The sequence below is a fragment of the Panthera onca genome, chromosome E3, assembly GCF_046562875.1.
Source record: "Panthera onca isolate mPanOnc1 chromosome E3, mPanOnc1 haplotype 2, whole genome shotgun sequence".
NCBI lineage: Eukaryota > Metazoa > Chordata > Mammalia > Carnivora > Felidae > Panthera > Panthera onca.
Genome location: NC_138354.1, coordinates 14,862,369 through 14,885,669, shown reverse-complemented (window position 1 = coordinate 14,885,669; position 23,301 = coordinate 14,862,369). Strand labels below are relative to the sequence as shown.

The window sequence follows — 23,301 nt, the reverse complement described above, 5'->3', positions numbered from 1 at the left end:
CAGAGAGAGAGAGGGAGACAGAGAATCCCAAGCAGGCTCCAGGCTCTGAGCTGTCAGCACGGAGCCCGATGCGGGGCTCGAACTCACGGACCGCGAGATCATGACCTGAGCCAAACTCGGACGCTTAAGCGGCTGAGCCACCCAGGTGCCCCAAAAGTGGTGCTAATTTTAGAATAGAGTGATATAATGGAAGAGAGAAGCTGGTGGTGTATTTGAGTTTATATGGCAAGAGTCTGAAGTCAGTGAGAAGAGGATTCAGTAAACAGGATTGGGAAAATGGGTTAATGTTTGGGAAGAAAGTTGTTCATTTCTTTACTTACGCTAAAGCATAAAATAAATTGCACTTGGGTTAAAGAGTTAAATTTAAAATATGAAATCATGAAGAGCTGTCGGAGATTGCAGTGTAGGTGAACGATGGGTTTGAGAGTGCTTTTCCAGTTATAACCCCAAAGTCATAAATTGTGCAGGACAAATTTGGTGGGTTTGAGGTTGTAAATGTGAAGCATTTAAAAAAGTAAAAACATTATGAACAAGTCTTTTTTTAAAAAAATCGTTTTCTTGTTTGTTTTTCCTTTCTTTCTATGTTTTTATTTTATATACATTCCAGTTAGTTAACATGCAGTGTAATATTAGTTCCAGGTGTAGGATTTAGTGATTCGTCACTTCTATACAACACCCGGTGCTCGTCACAACAGGTGCCCTCCTTAATGCCCATTCCCCATTTAACCCATCCCTCCACCCACCTCCTCTCTGGTCACCATCAGTTTGTTCCCTGTAGTTAAAAGTCTGTTTCTTGGTCTCTCCCTCTCTCCCTCTCTCTCTTTTTTCTCTTTGCTCATTTGTTTTATTTCTTAAATCCCACCTATGCGTGAAATCATATGGTGTTGGTCTATCGCTGCCTGACTTATTTCATTTAGCATCATACTCTCTAGCTCCATCCACGTTACGGCAAATGCCGGGATCTCATTCTTTTTTTTATCGCTGAGTAATGATCCATTGTGCGCGCGCACACACACACACACACACACACACACACACACATATGTATATACATCACAACTTCATCCATTCGTCACTCGATGGGCATTTGGGCTCTTTCCATAATTTGGCTATTGTGCATAATGCTGCTGTAAACATCGGGGTGCATGTGAGCCTTTCAATTGGTATTTTTGTATCCTTTGTGTAAGTACACAGTAGTGTGATTGCTGGGTCGTAGGGTAGTTCCAATTTTAATTTTTTGAGGAACCTCCACACTGTTTTCCAGAGTGGCTGCACCAGTCTGCATTCCCACCAACGGTGCCAGAGGGTTCCCATTTCTCTCCACATCCTCGCCAGCATCTGTTTTTTCCTGTGTTAAGCTTAGCCGCTCCGAATGGTGTGAGGTGATATCTCATTGTAGTTTTGATTTGTATTCCCTGATGATGAGTGATGTGGAGCATCTTTTCATGTGAAAAATTATGAACCAGTCTGTTGTGATAACTGATACGAATGACAAACTGCAGTACAATATTTCCAACACATAATAGAAATGTTTATTGCTAATACATGAAGTCTTTTTGGCAATCGGTAGAAAAATACTAACAAAAACTGGGCAGAGAACGTGAACAGGTTTGCGTAAAAGAAGAAAAGTCAAAATCACCAGTAAGCCTTCAGAGAAAGCGGACAGCTTTATTGGTAATAGAAATGCAAAATAAGGCAACAAAATGTCAGTTTCATCCATTATCTTAGCAAAGCTGTGGGGGAAAAAAGTGTAGATATCCAGTATTGGCAAGGCTGTTTTGTGAAAATAGCCGTTTCATTCTGTTTTCATTCTTTGTTGGTGGGATAAAATTGTACAACTTTTTGGTGTGAGATTAGACAATATGTACACAAGTTTAAAAATGTGAATTGGTTCTGGACCCAGCAATTCCATTTCTAAGAATTTCATCTTAAAAAAATAATCATATACATTTAAAAAAATACACAGAGAAGCTCATTTCACACTGTAAAGAAGAATTGGACAAAGAACAATCTAAATATATACTGTTTATCCTGTTGCTGGCAGCGTTCTAAAGCCTTTACATGTGTTAATTCGTTTAATCGATACACTGTTATAATCCCCACTATGCTTGGGAGGAAACAGGTACAGATTGTTTAACTACTTTGCCAAAATCCCATGACTAATGAATGGTAGAACAGGAATTTGATCTCAGGAAAATTTGCTCCTGAACCTAAGCTTTTAGTTATTTCCTAGCATAATATAATGTATAATATATAGTATAATTCTTATGTCCAAAATAGATGTCCAACGATCTGGGATTAAGTCAACCATAAATCAGTTATTCATGGGATGGAATGGTGTATGTACACCCATTCCAACTAATAGTTTTTGATACGAGCATTTAAAAAATTATATGATATTTTGTGAATAAAGGAAGTTCTAAACCCCATAGTTAAATACCGTTAATAAGAAACTGAGTACTCTGATAAGAAGGAAAGGGGAAATGCTGATTGAACAATATGAAATTTAGCAGTGTTTCTCTTTGGGTGTTGGGATTATGCGTGCTTATTTCCTCCTTGGTACTTTTCTGTATCTTTGGCGTTGCCCGTGAATCGCTTCCGCATTTACAAAAAATGTTATTAACTAATAAGGAAGCAGAAAACCAGACTTCAGACTGCTTGGCGATGCAGACACCTTTTAAATTGTTCATGTAGTCCTGTTTTGGGGGAGCAGAAATAAAGCTCTTTGTGTTAATTCTTACACGGTACGCAGCAGTATAAATAATTTAGTCTTTGCTGATTACAGTGGGACAAAACATCTGCTGTTATTCGAAGGGTCCACAAAATTTGATGTGGCCTGTAGGGTTCAGGATGTGATCCTGGTCCCAGAAAGTAAGCAGAGAACGGAAGCCACTTAGGGAAGGGAAGTATCACAGAATAACCTGGCCCAGGGCCCCCCCCCCCACAATCCTGACAATCCTTACCCTACCTGGTTGCGAGAGTTTGGGGGCAAAATAATTAAGGGAAAATGCACAATTCTATTATAGCATGATCTACTCAGTTTTCACATAAATTTATTTATTTTTATTATTTAATGTTAAAATTTGTTTAGCTAATGTTTTCTTGATTTCATTGCTGATCATTGGGTTTTTTTTTTTTTACCATTTGTTTTTTTTTTTCAAATTTTTATTTAAATTCGAATTCGTTAACATATAGGGTGTAATATTGGTTTCAGGAGTAGAATTTAGTGATTTAGTTATTTATCACTTATGTATAACACCCAGTGCTCAACACCAGTGCCCCCCTCAATACCTATCACCCATTTAGCCTGTCTCCCACCCATCACCCCTTCAGCAACCCTCAGTATCATACCTCAACATCATAAAGGCCATATACGAAAGACTCCCTGTTAATATCATCCTCAGTGGGGAAAAAACCGAGAGCTTTGCCTCCACATTCAGGAACCACTTTGTTATTTACAAAGTACTGGAAGTTCTAGCCTCAGCATTCAGAAAACAAACAAACAAACAAACAAACAAACAAAAATAAATAAAAGGCGTCCGAATCAGCAAGGGAAGACGTGAAGCTTTCACTATTTTCAGACGACATGATGCTCTATGTAGAAAACCCAAAAGATCCCACCCAAAGACTGCTAGAACTGATAACACGAATTCAGCCAAGTCCCAGGATATAAAATCAGTGTACAGAAATCTGTTGCATTTCTATACATCGACAACGAAGCAGCAGAAAGAGAACTCAGGGAATCAATCCTATTTACATTTGCACCCAAACCAATAAGTTACCTAGGAATAAACCTATCCAAAGAGGTAAAAGATCTATTCTGTGAAAACCGCAGAACACTTAATGAAAGAAATTGAGAAGGACGAGCCCCATGCGAGGCTTGAACCCACGAACTGTGAGATCATGACCTGAGCCAAAGTCGGACATTTAACTGACTGAGCCACCCAGGCTCCCCTTACAGCTTTTTTTTTTTTTTGAAAGCATGGTAATTGGTGGTATATATTCTCAAAGCAGGAATAGCCAAGGATATTATTTTCACAGATGTCAGATAAACCGGTGTGTTTTCAAAATCTTGAACCATGCCTTCAGCCTCTCTAAACCTTCCTCTCAACTGTGTAGATGGTGTTCCAGCCTTTTCTTTTTTTTTCTTTTTAAATTTTTTTTTAACGTTTTATTTATTTTTGAGACAGAGAGAGACAGAGCATGAATGGGGGAGGGGCAGAGAGAGAGGGAGACACAGAATCGGAAGCAGGCTCCAGGCTCCGAGCTGTCAGCCCAGAGCCCGACGCAGGGCTCGAACTCACGGACCGCGAGATCGTGACCTGAGCTGAAGTCGGACGCCCAACCGACTGAGCCACCCGGGCGCCCCAATGTTCCAGCCTTTTCTAGAACATTTTATCGCTGAGAAGCCAGGGTCAGTTGCATTGTTGTTCTTTTCTCAGTATTTTTTTCCTCTCATCTTTGAATGGTTTTAATTTTTCCAAAGTTTTCACATTTTGCCAGCCTAAGTCCACGTGAGGACCTCTTTTCATAGCATATGATTTTCCTAAAGGTCAAGAAAGAACGTTTTCTTTTCTTCGTTAGTTTGTTGTTTTTTGTTCTGTTCTATTCTTCCAAAGAATCAATTATCTTTATATTGGAGTTTTTAAATTGATTTTTGATAGCTATCATTCTCATTATTTTTATTTCTTTATCCTTTGCCTCCACATTCTTGGAGAACCTCCCAAGTGTGTTCTTTTTTCTTTTCCTTTTTTAACGTTTATTTTTGAGAAAGAGAGAGAGAGAGAGCGCACGCGTGGAGGAGGGCAGAGAGAAGGAGACAGAGGATCCAAAGTGGGCTCCGTGCTGACAGCAGAGAGCCTGATGTGGGACTCCAACCCACAAACGCGAGATCATGACCTGAGCTGGAGTCAGTTGCTTCACCGACTGAGCCACCCAGGAGCTCCAAGTATATTCTTTGTTTGTTTGTTTGTTTTATGTTTATTTATTTTGAGAGAGAGAGAGAGAGCACGAGCAGGGGAGGGGCAGAGAGAGAGGGAGGGAGAGGATCCCAAGCAGCCTCGGGGCTGCGGGGCTTGAACCCGTGAACCGTGAGGTCATGGCCTGAGCCGAGATCAAGACTCGAATGCTTAACTGACTGAGCCACCCAGGCGCGCCTCCAGTGTATTTTTAACATTACTGATTTGCCTTTTCTGCAGTGTCTGTCTTGCCTGACCTCCGTGTGGGTTTTTAGAAGCATTTTCATTTCTTCCAATTCTTGGGTCACTCACATTCCTCTTCATCCCGTCCTGTTTTCTTTTCCTCACAGGCTGTTCTCTTGCTCTATAGAGTTTTGCCATTTCGTGAAGCCCTCACGTCCTTGAATTCTCTTGAGGCATGCTCTTCCCCCGGGATGCTGGGGGATAGTCCTGAAATAGTTTTATAGACCTCTCTGCCAGGTTTTACTCTTTATTTCGAAGCCAGGTCTATCCAGATGTAGTTCTTGCCAGCAGACAGGGCACATGGACTGTGCTAGGCTGTGCTTCGTGTCCGCTTGGGTGACAGGGGGTCAGCTGTCCTTCTAAAGCTGCACAAGTGAGTATGATATTTGATGCTCCGAACATAGGTCTTAGATGCTAGTAACCTTTCACCTACTGTCGCTACTGCTTTGACGTGGCGGCATCTTAAACCAACAGAGCACCTGAAAAACGACCACCGTCGTATATATTGCTACCCAGGGTGGTGTTTTCCGTGTCCCCAGTGTGTGGTCCTTGACCCACGGAGACCACATCCCTCGTGGTGTTCAAGCCCCTGCTTGGATGTCAGACCAACTTCCAGCTCCGCCCCGCTAGCTGCGTTACCTTGGGCTAGTTACACAGCTTGTCCGAGCGGCCGTTTGTTCATCTGTACAATGGGACTCAAGGCATATTTGTGATGAGCAAATGAGATAAGAAGAGATGCTGTCTGTCACGTGCTTGACTCCTGAGTGCTATGGCCAGGCACTGTGCCGAGTACTTCCCAAGTTTTTAGCAAAGAGGTAGGCACCGTAACGTTTCCAGGCCACCAGTAAGAATGAGGCCGCGAGAGGTTCGGGTATTGGCTCATCGTCGTGCCACCTAGTAGACGATGGTGCTGCGACGATTCACCCCGGTCGCCCGGCTCCAGCATCTTGTGCCGGCTGCCTCAGGAATGTGTCACTGTGTCCCTGCTGCCCCCTCTCACTCCCCGCGCGTCATACTCGTTTGGCCCTCTTTGAGTTGCTCAAGCTGAACGTTCTGAGCGCAGGAAGAAACACAACGGGACGTGACGGGGCGGGGGCGGGGGGTGCATCGAAGCTCACCTCTTGGCACCCCGGCGTTCTGGTTTGCGAAGACTAAGGGTGTTTGGTGGAGGTCAGCTGCACCCTTCCCAGCCGGCCGTCTTTGCTTCATGGGCAGAGCCAGGGGTGCCTTGAAGGCGTCGTCGAGCCAGCCTTCCAGTTGGGGATGGGGAGGGGCGGGCCGGTTGCATCTGCCGCCTGGGCTGTGGTTTGGCCACTGGCTTGGCATTTGAGGGGGAGCTGGGCTTCCGCCTTTTGGGGTTGTGGCCCCTCATGGGAAGCTGGGCGAGGAGGCATCAAGCCTCTACTCCTTATTCTTCAGATGGTTCCGGACAGACTCTTCCTTCCAGAGGGGTGCCTCTGAGAGCGTAAAGATCGCCGGAGGGATTGGCGAGGGCTTGATGACCTGGGCACCCTTCTCTGGCTGCAGGACCTCGTGGGCTGTTCCCGGTGACAAAAGTCTGCCCCACCCGACGAGAAGCAAGCGTGGGGTCACAGGACAGCTATCTGCCCCCAGTAGTGACCGTACAGGATGTAGAATGACAGATCCGGTGCCCGAGGACCCTTCGGTCCTCGCTGGCACAACTTCGATGCATTTTTTTTTTTTTTGGTACTTCCTTGTTCTTTTTTTAGGTTGGTGCCATGTTATAAATGTAGCAGTTGGTGGAGGAAGGAATTGGTGGGGGTGGGTTATTTTAAGGGGAGGGGTGTGTAGCAGGCGGGGAACAGAGAGGAGAGGGGAAGGAGGGGAGGACGGAGAGCGGTTTCCGTGTATGACATGCTTGGGAATCCCGTCCTGTCGACTTTGATGTCAGCACAAAGTGATCCTTGCTTGAAAAATTGCACCTTATTTTAGGAAAAAGCCTGGTGTGGTTTGATAACAGTGATGTTTTTATCTAATCTCAGGTAATAAATAAAGCAAGGTACCTGCGATCCTTTGCCAAAATTCAAATGTCAGCTTGATTATGTAAAAGCAGAGGAAGCCAAGTCTTTTACAAGAAGGTTTATATCTTTTTATGGCCATTCATCGCGCTGAAGTCAAAAGCCTTGAAAATATTGAAATATCTGATTACAAATGGCTGGCTTCTTCCTGGCCTTTTGAATTACTCAGACATGTTCTTCCTCCTTTAATTTCCAAGTATGTTGCTCGCCTTAAGAATGTATTGCTGAGAAGGCCAGTGCTATTTTGAAAACAACTTAAGAAGGAATGAGAATTTTCTTTTTTGGAAGTCCCGAAGCAATAAAATATATTTACCGTATCAAGGCGAGCATTAGGTACCTCCTGTGTAAAGAGGGAAGGAACCTTCCTTTCTAGAGTCTCTGGGGTTTTTACAAAACTTGATAACGTACTAGAGGAAAAAGAAAATGTATTCAATCCCTCAGTGCAGAAACTGTACAGGCCACGTTCTCTGGGAATAATGTAACAGAAGTCTAAAGAAGCAAGCCTCCCATTCGATAATGAAAAACCAGCAAAAGGGACATCAAATAGAGAAAAACAGATGATTCCGACAAGAAAAAAAATGAGGTCGGTACAAATGACAGGTGGCCAAAGTTCACTGTAACATCACGCAGAGGTACTTCGTAGATTTAAGAGGCTTCATTAGTCAAGAAAAGAAGTAATTCATCCAACTAAGGAATTTAAAAAGATTATCCTCCCTTGCAAAAAATGAGAACGAAGAGGTCCAACACACCCACAAGCCTATAAACAAAGCAGCGTGGTCAAGAGTGTGGATTTTGGAGAAAGTCGGCTCGAGTGCAAATCCTTGCCTCCATCCCCGGTTCACTGTGAGCCTCTGGGCAAGTGGCTGGGATTGTCTTTGCCCCTGTTTTGTCTTCTCCAAATAGGAATAAAAATCTCTAACTCTTAGGAATAAAGGAGGAAATGCAAGTGAGGTGCCTAACATAGTAAATGCCACAGAGTGAAGAGTTCAATGTTTGCCAACTCCCGTTCACTTCCCTGTTCCTCACTGCCCACCTGGATGACTATTTACCACCATTTAGGCCTGTTTCCCAGGGTCTCTCTGATCCTTTCTTTCTCGTTAGTGAGTCCTAGTTGGTTCCAAATGACATCTTTTCTTTTGGTAACTCAGTTTTACTGAGATATCACTCAGGTACCGTATTACCCACTTAAAGTGTCCAGTGTATGGCTTTTAGCATATTCACATAGTTGTACATCCATCAGCATGATCAATCTGAAAACATCTTTATTGCCCCATAAAGAAACCCCCTACCCTTTAGCCTTAACCACCCAACACACTCCTTGTGGCCCCTTCCCCGGGCCCTAAGCAGCTAGCCTACTTCCTGTCTCTATAGATTTGCTCATTAGGGACATTTCACAGGAATGGAATCGTTCAGTAGGTGACCTTTGTAACTGGCATCTTGCACTCGGCCTAATGTTTTCAAGATCCATCCACATCGTAGCTTGTATTAAGAGTTAATTCCTTTTCATGGTTAGGTAATATTCCATTCCATGGATATGTCATATTTTGGTGATCCGTTCATCGGTTGATGGATTAAATATGACATCTTACAGCTCATAATGACTCTATTTTATTATTTGTCTTTCTTCATTGACACCAAACTTTTACTTAGAGGCTGTAAAATGTAAGAGGCTGTGTTAGCCACCAAGAATAGGATGACGAGTAAGATATTGTTCTCGATTTCAGGATGCTTGTTCTCCAGCAGTGGGAGAATTATGGATCTAAGTATGTGTCCAAGTCTAAATAATTGAGGCCCATGCCTAGTTCACTGATATGGAGAAGGCAGTGGTTATTCCTCCTCGAAGAGTCACAGAGAAATGCACAGAGAAACAAAGCCCCCAAAGAGGAGCATGTGTATGCAGTCACAGTTGGGACAGACGGTCCAGGCAGTGGCAGCAGTCTGAACTGATGCACGAGGCCACCCGATGATGTGCCACATTGCATGACAGGAAGTATCAAGTGATTTGACTTGCTGAGGTTGAGGGTTGGGATGGATTGAGGGGCCATCATTCAGTGTGTGACCTTTGTAACTGGCATCCTGCAATCGGCCTAACGTTTTCCGGTGCAGCTGGAGACATGGGAGGAGGCCAGACCAGGAAGTACCCTGTGTGTTAGACGGAGTAGTTGATGTGAACCGAACCCACGGGGGACCGCAGAAAAGGGAGGGGGAGCTATGGAGAGCACAGTGGCAGGGAGGAACAGAGGGTCAGAGACCAGTTAGGAGAACCCCTTCGCCAAACCTGTTCCGCTTGGGTGAGTTTTGGTCTTGCCCCCCTTCATCAAATCAGTCCCCAAGTCCTGCTTGTTTCAGTAATCGGACGCTGCTCCCTATCCCCGCCATTACTGCTTGGCCTTAGTATATATATATATATTTTTTTGTATTTTATTTCCTTTTAGCTTTTAAACTTCATCGATTTAATTGACATATAGTTGACACGCAGTGTTACATTAGTTTCAGGTGTGCAACACAGTGATTCGATGGGTCTGTACGTCCGTCCTGCTGTGCTCACCGCCATGCCGCTGCCATCTGTCCCCATACGACACTATTATTGTGCCACTGACTTGGGTTCCCCGTGCTGCGCCTTTTATCCCCATGACTTATCCGTTCCGTAACTGGAAGCCCGTGTCTCCCTCTCTCTTTCACTTAGTTTGCCCACTAGTTCCCCCGCCTTCCTCCCCTCTGCTTTGCCTTGGTATTAGATCTTAACAGCTCTTCATACCCCCAGTCTGCCCCTGCTCCAGGCCGTCTTTCACCCTGCTGCCAGAGTTCTTTGTCGTGATCTGGTTGTGTCACTTTCCTGCTTAAACCCTTATTGGGTTTCCCTGGCCCCTTATTGCCTGCAGTATGAAACCCAGACTCAAGACAAGTCACACGAGGGCCTGGTGGTTGAGAGACTAATACCCTCTGCCCCCCAAAGATTTCCATGATCCGAATCCCCAGGACCTGTGAAGATGTTGCTCGCAATGTGATCACAAGGCTTCTGTCAAGAGGGAGGCGGGAGGGTCACAGGTAGAGAGGGAAATCTGGAAACGAAAGCAGAGGGTTGGAGGTCCGACAGGAAAGAAGATGCGGTGTTGTTGGCCTTGAAGGTGGCCGAAGGGGCCATAAGCCAAGGGATGCAGTTGGGGTCTAGAAGCTGGAGAAGGTAAGAAACGTTCTGCCCTACAGCCTCTGACGGGAGCACCGTGGGCTGGCACCTTGATTTCAGCCCACTGAAACCCCTGTCAGTCTTTCGGCCTCCAGAACCATCAGACAATAAATCCGCGATGTTTTAGAGCCATTTCGTTTGTGTTAATTTGTTACAGCAGCAGTAGGAAACCCATACAGGCTCACGCTTGGGGCTCAAAGTTACCTAACCAGCCTCATTCCCTTGCTGTCCTCTGCCCCTTGCCCTGTAGACTCCCTCCTTTCTTTCTTTATTCCCTTTTGCCATTTTCCTCCCTTCCCTGGCGTGATTTGCAGCCTCCCCTAAATTGCTATGTGGTTCTCTATTGGTTTTTTAGGACCCGAAGGCTTTGATGATGGCACCAATTCCTCCAGGCTGTTAATCACATTATTATTGTCTCTACCATCCCCTTTTGAATGCCTTTATTACATCCCTTATTATGAGGGATTGCAATTTTTTTGTCTCTGCTTCTGTCTCTCACACTAGACCACGAGTTTCCCCAAAGTGATAACTTAGCCATTTTTTTTTTATGCCCGGTTTCTGCTCTGCAACAGGCACTTCGAATTCTTTGTTCGGTGAAGGAATGCAAAAGATAGAACAAAATTCGAAATGAGAATGTGTAGGGATGCCTGGGTGGCTCAGTCGGTTAAGCGTCTGAATCTCGATTTTGGCTCAGGTCACGATCTCACAGTCGTGAGATTGAGCCCTGTGTCGGGTTCCACTCCTGTAGCATGGAGTCTGCTAGAGATTCTCTCTCTCCCTCTCCCTCTGCCCCTCTCCCACATGTGCGCTCTGTCTCTCTCTAAAAAAAAAAAGAAGAAGAAAGAAAAAAAAAATTAGAATGCATATATGACAGTAGCCATGAAGCATATTTAAACATGAGAACATAGGGATGAGCGCTGAGTGTTGTATGGAAACCAATCTGACAATAAATTGCACACACAAAAAAAAAAATAAATAAATAAACACCAGAACATATAACTGAATGCTAATCAGATTTTAATCTTTAAGAAAAGGAACACAATTTTATTTAACCGCCCCCCCCCCCCAACTTTTTTCTTTTTGATTGAACATCTTTTCGTGTTCATTTTTATATTGAGGGTATAATTGACCTACACTGTTATATTAGTTTCAAGTGTATAACGTGATGATTTAATATTTGTATCCGTTACAAAATGATCACCACCGGAAATCTAGTTACAGTTTGTCATCCTACCTAGTTCCAATTTCTTTACAGTCTCACCAACACTTTATTGTTTGTTTGTTTTAAAAAATTTTTTTTAGCACTTATTTATTTTTGAGAGACAGAGACAGAGCATGAGTGGGGGAGGGGCAGAAAGTGAGGGAGACACAGAATCAGAAGCAGGCTCCAGGCTCCAAGCTATGAGCACGACGAGGGGCTCAAATCCACAGACCCGACCATGAGATTATGACCTGATGGGAAGTCGGATGCTTAACTGACTGAGCCACCCAGGTGCCCCTGTTGGCTTGTTTTTATAGTGACCATTCTAATAGATGTGTCTCATGGTGGTCTTGATTTGTATTTCCTGGACCCATGGCATTGGGTATCCTTTCAGGTGCTTTTGGGCATCTCTGTATATTGTTTTAGAGAAATATTTGTGTAATCCTTTAGCCATTGTTAAATTGTGCTTCTGTCTTGTTGTTGAGTTATATGAGTTCTTTAAGACACCCCAGGAGGGAGAAAACATTTGCCAATCACACATCTGATAAGAGGGTAGTATTCAGGAATCGATTTTTTTTTTTTAATTGACTAGGGCAGGGTAACTCAGGGCTAAGTAAGAGTTTATGCAATTTATCAAAATGCTCCTCTTTCCATGAAATAGCTGAGAGTATCACAGTGAATTCTTTCAAATTTTCAAGGTATAGATGACTCCTGTATTTAAAAAGCCCTCTGAAACATGGACGAATTTACCGAATTTATTCTGTTAGGTAATCATGATCCAGAATTCAAACCTCAATGAAAGTTATCTTAGAAACAGACAAAATAAACAAGCCTTGCTCTTTAATTAACCAGCATTTTCAAAACTGGTGTTCCGCAGAGTGCTGTTCTGGGAAATGTAAATAGATGTGCTGGGAAAAATTTCCACCGTCAAATAAGTTTGGGAAATGCGGCACATTCTCTCCCTGTCCTTGAGATTCAAGGTGCGCGCCAGCCCCTTCTGCGGCTGCGTATTCGTGCGGTGGAGACCTGCTAATGTTGTTTCAACCCACCATTTCTCAAGTTGGGAGAATAAGCCCTTCTAAGCTTCTAACAAATCATTGCACATTTAGTAACATCTTGCCAAACAGTTTAGAAAATACTGATATAGGCACAAAAGTCCAAAAGAATTGATTAGTGGACAGAACGTGGCTATATGCGTTCAAAACCTGGGATTCTGGGATATTGGGATTCAAAATCTTGCATCCCAAGATGGGGAAGGCTTCTTTTAGGAATGCAAGTGTAACTCAGAGTAAAGTAATTCATTGACGTAGGACATCTTATTAATCGTTTTAGAAACAGAAGAAGAGGAACCTCAAACCACAGTGGAATGATTTAATATAGTCCAATATTTATTCCCAACTGAGGCTTTGTAATTCTAATGTAATAAAATCCCATTTGAAACCAGGAACCAAAGGTTTAGCTGACAGAGAAAGAAAATCATCACCCATAACGTAGGAGTAAAGCCAAAATGTCCATTATTCCCATAATATTGTGAATGTTTGGAATTTTGGACACACGGCAGAGATAGTAACATCGACTCCAAAGGTTGGGACACTAATCAGCCTGCCAGTGTCCTGTAATGATGATCCACGATGATGCTCATCCGTGACTAGGTTCACACCATTTCTGCAGCTCATTTATGTTTTTAACCTGAACATTTGGGGGAGTTAAAATTTTCTTACTTTTAGTCCTGATCATACGTAACAGGATTTGAGGATCACGTTATTTGCTCTTCCTGATTCCTTTCTTCGTCTTTCTTTTTAAAAAATGTCGTCACCATCCTGGAGGCAAGGAGAGTCTTGGTGGAAAGAATACTTAGTTGCCCCTCCTAGGCCGGGATAGGGGAGCATTGTCTGTGTGTGGTGGGCGGGGGCGGGGGAGACAAAGATGAAGCATCCTGGGGATTGATGCTTTTGGCCGTGGGACCTCATTTCTTACCCCCCAGCCCGATTCCCGTAGTCAGCCTTTGGTCCATTATTGTCTGGGAAGCAGCAGTTAATCCTACTGTACAAAGTCCTCTGCCCAGGGAGAGCCCAGCGTCGACCCCATTCTTTGGCACAGTGTTGGCTCTCGTGGCACCTGGTTCTGTGACATTACTTATTATTGGTTTCCTGCAAATTATAGATCGTATAATAGCTCAAAGTTGACGGAACACTGAAAACCTGGAAAAATGTGTCAGACCAGACACCTGGGAATCTCTCTCGTCCATTTCAGAGCCTTACGATTCGCACCCCCCACACAGAAACAGAACAGGAACACTAGTTTTAGTAGGAGCAGTGGTAATAATAACAATAAGTAATAATAATACCCTCTTACAATTCCTAATTGACGAAAACAATCACATCCTTTTGCCAAATTCTGTCAGGCTTCAGTTGGTTCTATTTCAGCTTCTGAACACCGTCCCCGCCCGTCACTTTCTAGCAGATGGTACTTGAATTTCTTTGGTTTGCAAGCTTCTGCTCTGCCTTCTTGCATATTCTGGGGGTGCACGTGGACTTTGCAGCTAAGCTCCTCCTCTTTTCCACTGTGTATTCCTTCCCTATTGCTGCCATAACAATGACCACAAGTACAGTGGTTTAAAACCTCACATTTTCATTATCTTGTCGTTCTAAAAGCCAGAGGTCTGAGGTGGGTCAGCAGGGCTGTGCTCCTTCTGCAGGTGCTAGTGGAGAATCTGTTCCTTGCCTTTTCCAGCTTCTAGAAGCACCCCGGGGTCCTTGGCTCAGCGCCCTGCATCAGTCTGACTGTTTCCGTGTCATGCAATCCTCCTCTGACCATCCTGGCCTTCCTCTTAGGAAGGACCCTTGTGATTACATTGGACCCACCCAGATAACCCAGGAGAACCCAAGGTCCTGAAGTACACCTGCAAAGTCCTTGCCATGGCAGGTGACATATTCATAGGACATGGGCATCCTTGGAGGGCACGTTCTGTATACCAGAACTGGGCTTATGGGTCTTGAGAGGGTGAGTTCTGTGCCCTCCTCTGCTCATCTGGGGGTCTTTCCAGGAAAACTTCCTGAGCAATCCTGAAAATTCCCTGCTGTTTCCCCACCTGCTTAGTTGTCACAACCCATCTTCCTTTCTTCTTTTCCTTTCCTCTTAAGGCAGTCTTTAGCATTTCCAGCAAACGTTCCCTCTTTTTACGTGTTGGTATGCATTTTGCGGGAGAGGAGGCTCTCTGCTTGGACTCCGGTGACCTTGTTACCTACAGGCTGCAAATTCTCACATCCATTCACGGATGCCTTGGGTGTTTCCTCCTGGCTGCCTTATCCTCCTACCAGCTATAGAACTCTCAGACAATTCCTGCGTTTTCTTTGGGACTCTGGAGGAATATTTTACTACAAAGGGAATGGACGGGTAGGAGGCAGTGGAGAGAGAGCCAGAATATCATCCCGTATTTGTATAACCAATGCAATGTGTTTCTCTCTCCGTATATGGTAGAAGACACCTGTAATAAACAATACTAATCCTACCCAAGGGTTATTGAGTGCTCACTGTGTGCCAGAATCATGTGTCCAGTCCTTTAAATATATTAACTTACTTAAATGCTCTCAACACTATGAGGAAAGGTTCTATTACTCTCTCCATTTTACAGAGGAGGAAACTGAGGCACAGAGACATTGAAGAATTACTCAATTGGCCATACAGATAGTAAGGGGCAGAGCCAGGATTCAAATCAGTACCCAGAACCTGTGTCTTCAGTGAGTACATGATGCGTAAGATTAGGTCTGTCTGTTTGGGGAAGACCATAGAAAAACTGACTGCCGGGCCTCTGGGGTTGTACCACTGAGAAGAGATGATCACCTGTTGGGATTAGCCAAGGATGGGAAATGGGTACTCACACGCCCTGAGGATTTTAGAAAGGTTCCTTAGAAAAGATGGGCTGCCCCCTGCTGGTTGAGCAAATTCAGGTTTCTTTAACTGAACCGGAGTCATAAGGTCAGTTTTTAATGATCATTTCCCTCTGCTCCTGTTTTAGATCTTGTGAAAGTCTTCACTGGGGGAAAATATGTCAGTGTTTCTCGGCTCCAGGGGACTCTGGTTGCTAGGCAACCTATCCCTCAAATTTGGGAATCTTCTTCGACTCTGGGGATGGCATCCTGGCAGACTGGACATTCATAATTTACTACGGCTGGAACATTAAAATTTAAAAATAGGCTGTAAGCGTTAGTTGCCCTGCATGTATTTTCAAAATAGAAATCCTGAGGAGTTTATTTTGCGGAGGTGTTTGTTCTGACTTGCCTATTTGCAAATACGCTTAATATTAATTCTTAATCGATTTGCACTCTTGAGTTGGCAAGTTAGTAAATGCGGTTGCATTTCAACTACTTCCTGTTTACGGCCACACCCCTCAGAGTCCTCCTCTGTCCTCCTGCCTCACTTCTCACATTTTCTGTCACCAAGACCTGTATGTTTCACCCTCGAAACGCATCTGGATTTAATTTCTGCCTCCTTTTGTCTAACTGGCAAATTCAGGGATACCGCTCGGGTTCATTGTTTTTCATGTGGATGATAGGAGGCTTCAAACTCATCTTTTTTCTTTCTCCCTCTGTTTATTCATCCGCCCCCTTTCGCTCGAGTTTTCTTCTTAATACATAGCTCTGACCGTATTACTCTTGCTTAGCAACCTTGAAGGTTCCCTGCAGCCAATGCTAATGTCTAGACTCCTTGTCGTGAGGTTCAGTGCCTTCCCCACCCGGCCCCACCCAACCTTTCTCTGCTACTTTGCAAATGCGTTCTTTCTTCTGGCCACACAAAATCTAGAGCTCTTGTCTGTACCGTTGTCACCTCGCCCTGCCTTTGCAGGAGCCCGTCTCCCTGTCTAGAAAGTATTTTCCTTCTTTACATCAACCCTGTGTTTCAGTTATTGTTCAAAGCCCGACTCATATTGACCTTGTCACCGAGATTAATCATACACTCATCTGTATTTTTATAGCAGTATTAGAACACATCACATTCTCTTATATTTATCTGGTGATACGTGTCTCATTCTAGACCAGCATATTTTTTTATTTTATATTGTACTTTTTTCAGTTTTCCGAAGAATTAAAGTTTCTTTATTTTTGAGAGAGAGACCACAAGCAGGGGAGGGGCAGAGAGAGAGAGGGAGAGAGACGAACCCAAGTAGGCTTTGCCCTGCCAACGTGCAGCCTGACTCGGGGCTCAGTCCCACGAACCGTGAGATCCTGACCTGAGGCCAAATCGAGTTGGATGCCCAACCGACTGAGTCACCCAGGCGCCCCTAGAGCCAACTTCTGTTTTTAGGAAAAATGAGGGACAGAGAGATTAGCTAAATAACATCACACAGTCTTCTTGGGTGACCAGGACAAGCTTGCTGCTGTCCTTTACAGGACCCAAACACCCACGACACTTCTGACACAAGATGCATGTGTCTACGTTGACCAGTTCTCCGGCACCACCCGGGTGCCCTACAGTTCGATCCGGTTCTGACACTGTCTTCCTGGAGTTAGTGTCTGATGCCAGGTTAAAGGCTCAGTCCCACAAGACTGCCCTCACTTGAGATGCCAGCAAGTCTCACGTTGTCCCTTGTACTTCTGCCTGACCAGCTGCAAATCAAGGTGCCCATGATCCCCTCCTTGGGTTCGGTAATTTGCTAGAACAGCTCACAGAACTCAGGAAACACTTACATTTACCAGCTGATTATACGATAAAAGATATGGTAAGAATATGGATGAACAGCCAGATGAAGAGACATAGACAGTGGAGTCTAGAAAGGGTCTCAAGTGCAGAAGCTTTCGTCCCTATGGAGTTGAGGTATGCCCTCCGCCCCCCCCCCCCCCTTCCTGGCATGTGTGTATGTTCACTAATGGAAGCTTCCTGAGCCCTGTAGTTTGGGGATTTTTATGGAGGCTTCATCACATAGGCACGATCGATTTCCAGCTCCTCTCCCCTCCTCAGAGAATGAGGGGTGGGTCTGTAAGTTCCAAACATGTAATCATGGCTTGGCCTTTCTGGGGGCCAGCCCCCATCCAGGAGCTCACCCCGAATCGCCTCGTTAGAACAAAAGATCCTCCTGTCACTCCGGAAGTGCCGTGGGATTTAGGAGGTCTATGTCAGGAACAGGGTCAAAGATCAATCTTAGCAGGAACTGGGGTCACAGACCAATATGTATATTTCTTATTATTTTGCAGTGGGACTACAGGACAGTTGACCTAATTTCTGTAACAAATTAAAACGCCTTGAAAAGAGGGGGCAGCAGGGAAGAGGGTGGTTGGTTCTAGGAGAAGACAGGTTTGTTTCGTTTGTACCCTGACGTGATCGTATAACCTAATGCCCGTGAGACAATCAGGGAGATGGAATTATGCATGGGAATTAGCTGATACTGAGGAATTCTTGTTTATTTTGTTAGGGTGATAACAGTATATGGTTATGTAAGAAGAAGTTTGTTTTTTTAATAGATGTGCACTGAAGTATGTAGGTAGGGGTGAAATGACACGATACCTGACGTGTGCTTTGCAGTGTTTCCGCAAAAAAAGAGGTTAAAAGGACAGATGAAGTAAATGTGGCCAAATCTTAAAAATGATTGGATCCGGATTACGACTATGGGGGGATTCATTTTATCATCTATGTAATTTTGAGCATGTTTGGAAACTACATCTACATACACAATGTGTGTGTGCACACGCACATATGCGTATATGTAGAGGGTATTCATTTTCCACTTAAGTTTTAATTTCCATGGCAATAAGTTCAATTATCCTCAAGTGTCCAACGAGACAAGACTCTGTTAGAAAACTTGCCAGTTTCAGTTGATGGAAACTGGGGTCTGCCTTAAATTGTTTGCCTTAAGTTGTTGCCCTTACCTTGACCTGTTTGGTTTTCTGGGACAAATGTGTTCACCAGGGCCAGCCATCCCTCTGAGTCAGGGTAGGGATGTTCCAGAAAATTAGATGTCGTTTGAAAAAGAACTTTTGGGGGTGTCTGGGTGGCTCAGTCAGTTAAGCATCCGACTCTTGATTTTGGCTCAGGTCATGATCTCATGGTTTGTGAGATTGAGCCCCGCATTGGGCTCTGCACTGACAGCATAGAGCCTGCTTGGGATTCTCTCTCTCTCTCCCTTTCTCTCTTTGACCCTTCCCTGTCACACACACTCTCTCTCAAAATAAATAAACTTAAAAGAAAAAGAAAAAGAACTTTTAATCTCAGGCATATTAGTCTTCATGCAAATGATATTAATTACCCATGAAATTTATTTAGTCTCCAGAGCTGTCCTGGTTAGACATATAAATAGAATATTTTTCTTATCTGCTTTCATTTGTTATTGAGTGCCCTTGAAAATCATAATGAGGAATTTATTTTAAAGGATTTCCAATCCAGATCACCTTTCTACCTGAGTAGTCTGTCTGAAGCCTGAGTTTAACTAAGATCTTACCTATACTTGAGAAAATATCTAAATCTTGGCTTTGTTAATTTAATCTAAGAACTTGCCAATTTTCGTTTAGGTTCTCGTTTGTTGTGAAGAAAACCGTATTTTATGTCAAATTCGGTCTTTAAAATTTTTTTTAACGTTTATTCATTTTTGAGAGACAGAGACAGAGCGTGAGTGGGGGATGGGCAGAGAGAGAGAAGGAGACACAGAATCTGAGGCAGGCTCCAGGCTCTGAGCTGTCAGCACAGAGCCCAGCGTGGGGCTTGAACTCGTGAACAGTGAGATCATGACCTGAGCCGGAGTCGGATGTTTAACCGACGGAGCCACCCAGGTGCCCCAAAGTTGGGTCTCTTAAAGTAAGTGATGATGCCTAAAGGCAAAAGCAATATTAAAACATGGGAAAGCTTGGACTTCAGATTTGTCAAACAAATTTGATATAAAATACAAGATAAAAGCATTTTAGAGTTCACGGTTTATCTTTTAATGAACTCTAAATTTGACAAAATGAGTTTTACAACCCCTAGTTGAAATAGACATCTATGATAATGTTTAAAAGACACTAACCATGTGAAAAATTAAAACGAGAATATGTCAGTGAACCCATTTTCAAATTAGTAATTACAGTTAATTTGTGTTGGACGTTCTTCTTTTTTTTTTTTTTAACGTTTTATTTATTTTTGAGACAGAGAGAGACAGAGCATGAATGGGGGAGGGGCAGAGAGAGAGGGAGACACAGAATCGGAAGCAGGCTCCAGGCTCTGAGCCATCGGCCCAGAGCCCGACGCGGGGCTCGAACTCATGGACCGCGAGATGGTGACCTGAGCTGAAGTCGGACGCTTAACTGACTGAGCCACCCAGGCGCCCCTGTGTTGGACATTATTCAACGTGATCTCTCACACAAAGATTTTACTGTCACACTTCCCACTGCCTTTTTTTTTTAAGTGTTTTATTTATTTATTTTGAGAGAGAGAGAGAGAGCACAAGGCAGGGGAGGGGCAGAGAGAGAGAGAAAGAATCCCAGGCAGGTTCCACACTGTCAGCACAGAGCCTGATGCAGGGCTCGACGAACTCATGAACCGTGAGATCATGACCTGAGCCAATAGCAAAAGTCAGACACTCAACTGACTGAGCCACCCAGTCACCCCCCACCCCACACTGCCTTTTCTTTTTCAGGATTTCCCTTTAATCTAGAGTTAAATAATCCTCAGTGCTGACTGGGTCCTGTTCTGATTTATTGGAAAGGGGTCTTCCTTCTTGTGCCTGACCCTGCCTTTGTTTCCTGTCCCTTGCTTACTCTTCAAGGGTTCACGAATATTCCTTCACCTGGTACGCATGGGCCCTTATTCTCCCTCTGACTACCCTACGGATTTTTCCTTTGCACTTTCAGGATGTTATTTGTAAGAGCTAAATGCAAACACACCTCCCTATTATGCTTTCAAATTGGGGCCAGCGCGATCGATGAAATTAAAAACCCGCAGATCAAGCTACTGACCAAATGAGGTAGGTCTTCCCTCTCCGCGAGAGAGCAGGTGGCTGGAAAACAGGTGGTTGGGTCGGTGCAGGTTCCTTCTTTTGCCCTTGCGTGGCACCCGGTGAAGGTGCTAATGAAGACTGACCTGTCCCCAAGGGAAAGAGCTAGAGCGAGAAAGAGCAAACAGCTTGGCTGCCAAGGTGGCTGGAGTCCCGTTTGCGACAGTGGGGTCAAATCTCCAGGCAGTGTCCCATTTTTCATATAGAGTTTAGCCGATAGGTTGAACCCCAGCCTGTCGCGTATGATAAGAAATTGCCCACGGAGACCCTGAGCTATGTATCAGTCTAACACTGATGTCGGGCTAGGCCTACTGGGGCAGCCTGTGAGGTTTTATTTCTGTTTCCCTTCCTAAAATGCGTCTCCTTCTATGAATGTCCTCCTCCCTAAGTCACGTTAAGCCCTGGAAATAACAATGAGAAGAGCCCACACAGATCAGGGAAGAGAGTGTCCTAATACATCAAAATGCTGGCATGTTCATCGAGTGAATGAATGCATGCATGCACGCATGCATGAACGAGGTCTTGTAGTTTTTGTAGTTCTGTCCTGATGCTTAACGATTACACCCATGCATCCCTCCAACACAGCAGGAGACGAAGGTGTGAGTTAGATGTCCGATGAGGAGGACTTTGAGAGTCAGCCACGCTGAATCACAGTAGGTGTTTCCACTCGGTCACCAGGGTTTATGCTAACTTCAGGCATGTTATTCACGAGGATACGCGCTTTTGGAGAGGAGCAAAATCCAAAACCATCTCTCTTCAGTGAGAGTGTTCCTCTGCCAAAAGAAAGCAGGGGTGTCAGTCGCCAAATAGAGAGGATAGAAAGTTCCTCCTCAATTCTATTGTGATGTTTTAATTTTCTTTGGGGAAAATCACCTGGTGTAAAGCAAGATGGTGTAACCTTGGGCTTTTGTATACCAGCATCGAACAACAGGGAACTTCTAGTCTTGCAGAATCCTAGAATCGTCCAGTTGGAAGAAGTCTTAGGGGTAGCCTCTACCTTCCCCAAAATGTTTCTCCAAAACCCCAGTCTGCCCTGCCTCTCCATGAGTACCTCCAGTACCAAGAAACTCCCTCTTCAGCATGGCGGCCACTTTTATTTTTGGATTATTCTTTTGGGTTAGGAATCTGTTTCTTATTTGCAGATGAAGTTTGCTGCCTTCAGATTCCACCAGTTTGTCCTGGACCTTGTGATGAGACAGTGCAGAATCAGACTTTTGCATTTGATGGCCCACCAGATACCTGGTGGCAGTGATTATGTTCCTCGAGAGTCTTGTTTCTTAGAAGGAATGCTTTCTTGTTCCCTCACCCTATTCTCAATTTGCTGTGGCTTATTATTTTATTTTATTTTATTTTATTTTATTTTATTTTATATTTATTTATTTATTTATTCAATATATGAAGTTTATTGTCAAATTGGTTTCCATACAACACCCAGTGCTCATCCCAAAAGGTGCCCTCCTCAATACCCATCACCCGCCCTCCCCTCCCTCCCACCCCCCATCAACCCTAGTTTGTTCTCAGTTTTTAAGAGTCTCTTATGCTTTGGCTCTCTCCCACTCTAACCTCTTTTTTTTATTTTCCTTCCCCTCCCCCATGGGTTTCTGTTAGTTTCTCAGGATCCACATAAGAGTGAAACCATATGGTATCTGTCTTTCTCTGTATGGCTTATTTCACTTAGCATCACACTCTCCAGTTCCTTCCACGTTGCTACAAAAGGCCAGATTTCATTCTTTCTCATTGCCACGTAGTACTCCATTGTGTATATAAACCACAATTTCTTTATCCATTCATCAGTTGATGGACATTTAGGCTCTTTCCATAATTTGGCTATTGTTGAGAGTGCTGCTATAAACATTGGGGTACAAGTGCCCCTGTGCATCAGTACTCCTGTATCCCTTGGGTAAATTCCTAGCAGTGCTATTGCTGGGTCATAGGGTAGGTCTATTTTTAATTTTCTGAGGAACCTCCACACTGCTTTCCAGAGTGGCTGCACCAGTTTGCATTCCCACCAACAGTGCGAGAGGGTTCCCGTTTCTCCACATCCTCTCCAGCATCTATAGTCTCCTGATTTGTTCATTTTGGCCACTCTGACTGGCGTGAGGTGGTATCTGAGTGTGGTTTTGATTTGTATTTCCCTGATGAGGAGCGACATTGAGCATCTTTTCATGTGCCTGTTGGCCATCCGGATGTCTTCTTTAGAGAAGTGTCTATTCATGTGTTCTGCCCATCTCTTCACTGGGTTATTTGTTTTTCGGGTGTGGAGTTTGGTGAGCTCTTTATAGATTTTGGATACTAGCCCTTTGTCCTATATGTCATTTGCAAATATCTTTTCCCATTCCGTTGGTTGCCTTTTAGTTTTGTTGGTTGTTTCCTTTGCTGTGCAGAAGCTTTTTATCTTCACAAGGTCCCAGTAATTCATTTTTGCTTTTAATTCCCTTGCCTTTGGGGATGTGTCGAGTAAGAGATTGCTATGGCTGAGGTCAGAGAGGTCTTTTCCTGCTTTCTCCTCTAGGGTTTTGATGGTTTCCTGTCTCACATTCAGGTCCTTTATCCATTTTGAGTTTATTTTTGTGAATGGTGTCGGAAAGTGGTCTAGTTTCAACCTTCTGCATGTTGCTGTCCAGTTCTCCCAGCACCATTTGTTAAAGAGACTGTCTTTTTTCCATTGGATGTTCTTTCCTGCTTTGTCAAAGATGAGTTGGCCATACGTTTGT

At 44.1% G+C, this 23,301-nt stretch overlaps 1 protein-coding gene and 1 long non-coding RNA gene across 6 annotated transcripts in view; one reads left to right on the top strand and one right to left on the bottom strand.

Annotated features, from left to right (window-relative positions):
* CALN1 (calneuron 1) overlaps positions 1-23,301 on the top strand; it is a 530,205-nt gene that overhangs the window by 194,914 nt on the left and 311,990 nt on the right. The window lies entirely within an intron of this gene.
* Positions 20,035-23,301, bottom strand: part of LOC144614812 (uncharacterized) — a 28,115-nt gene continuing 24,848 nt past the window's right edge. Inside the window, exons 2-3 of the long non-coding RNA XR_013553002.2 lie at positions 20,550-21,360; positions 20,035-20,148 (exon numbers count right to left, since the gene is read on the bottom strand). This is a non-coding gene — a long non-coding RNA (uncharacterized LOC144614812). The remainder of the gene's footprint in view (positions 20,149-20,549; positions 21,361-23,301) is intronic.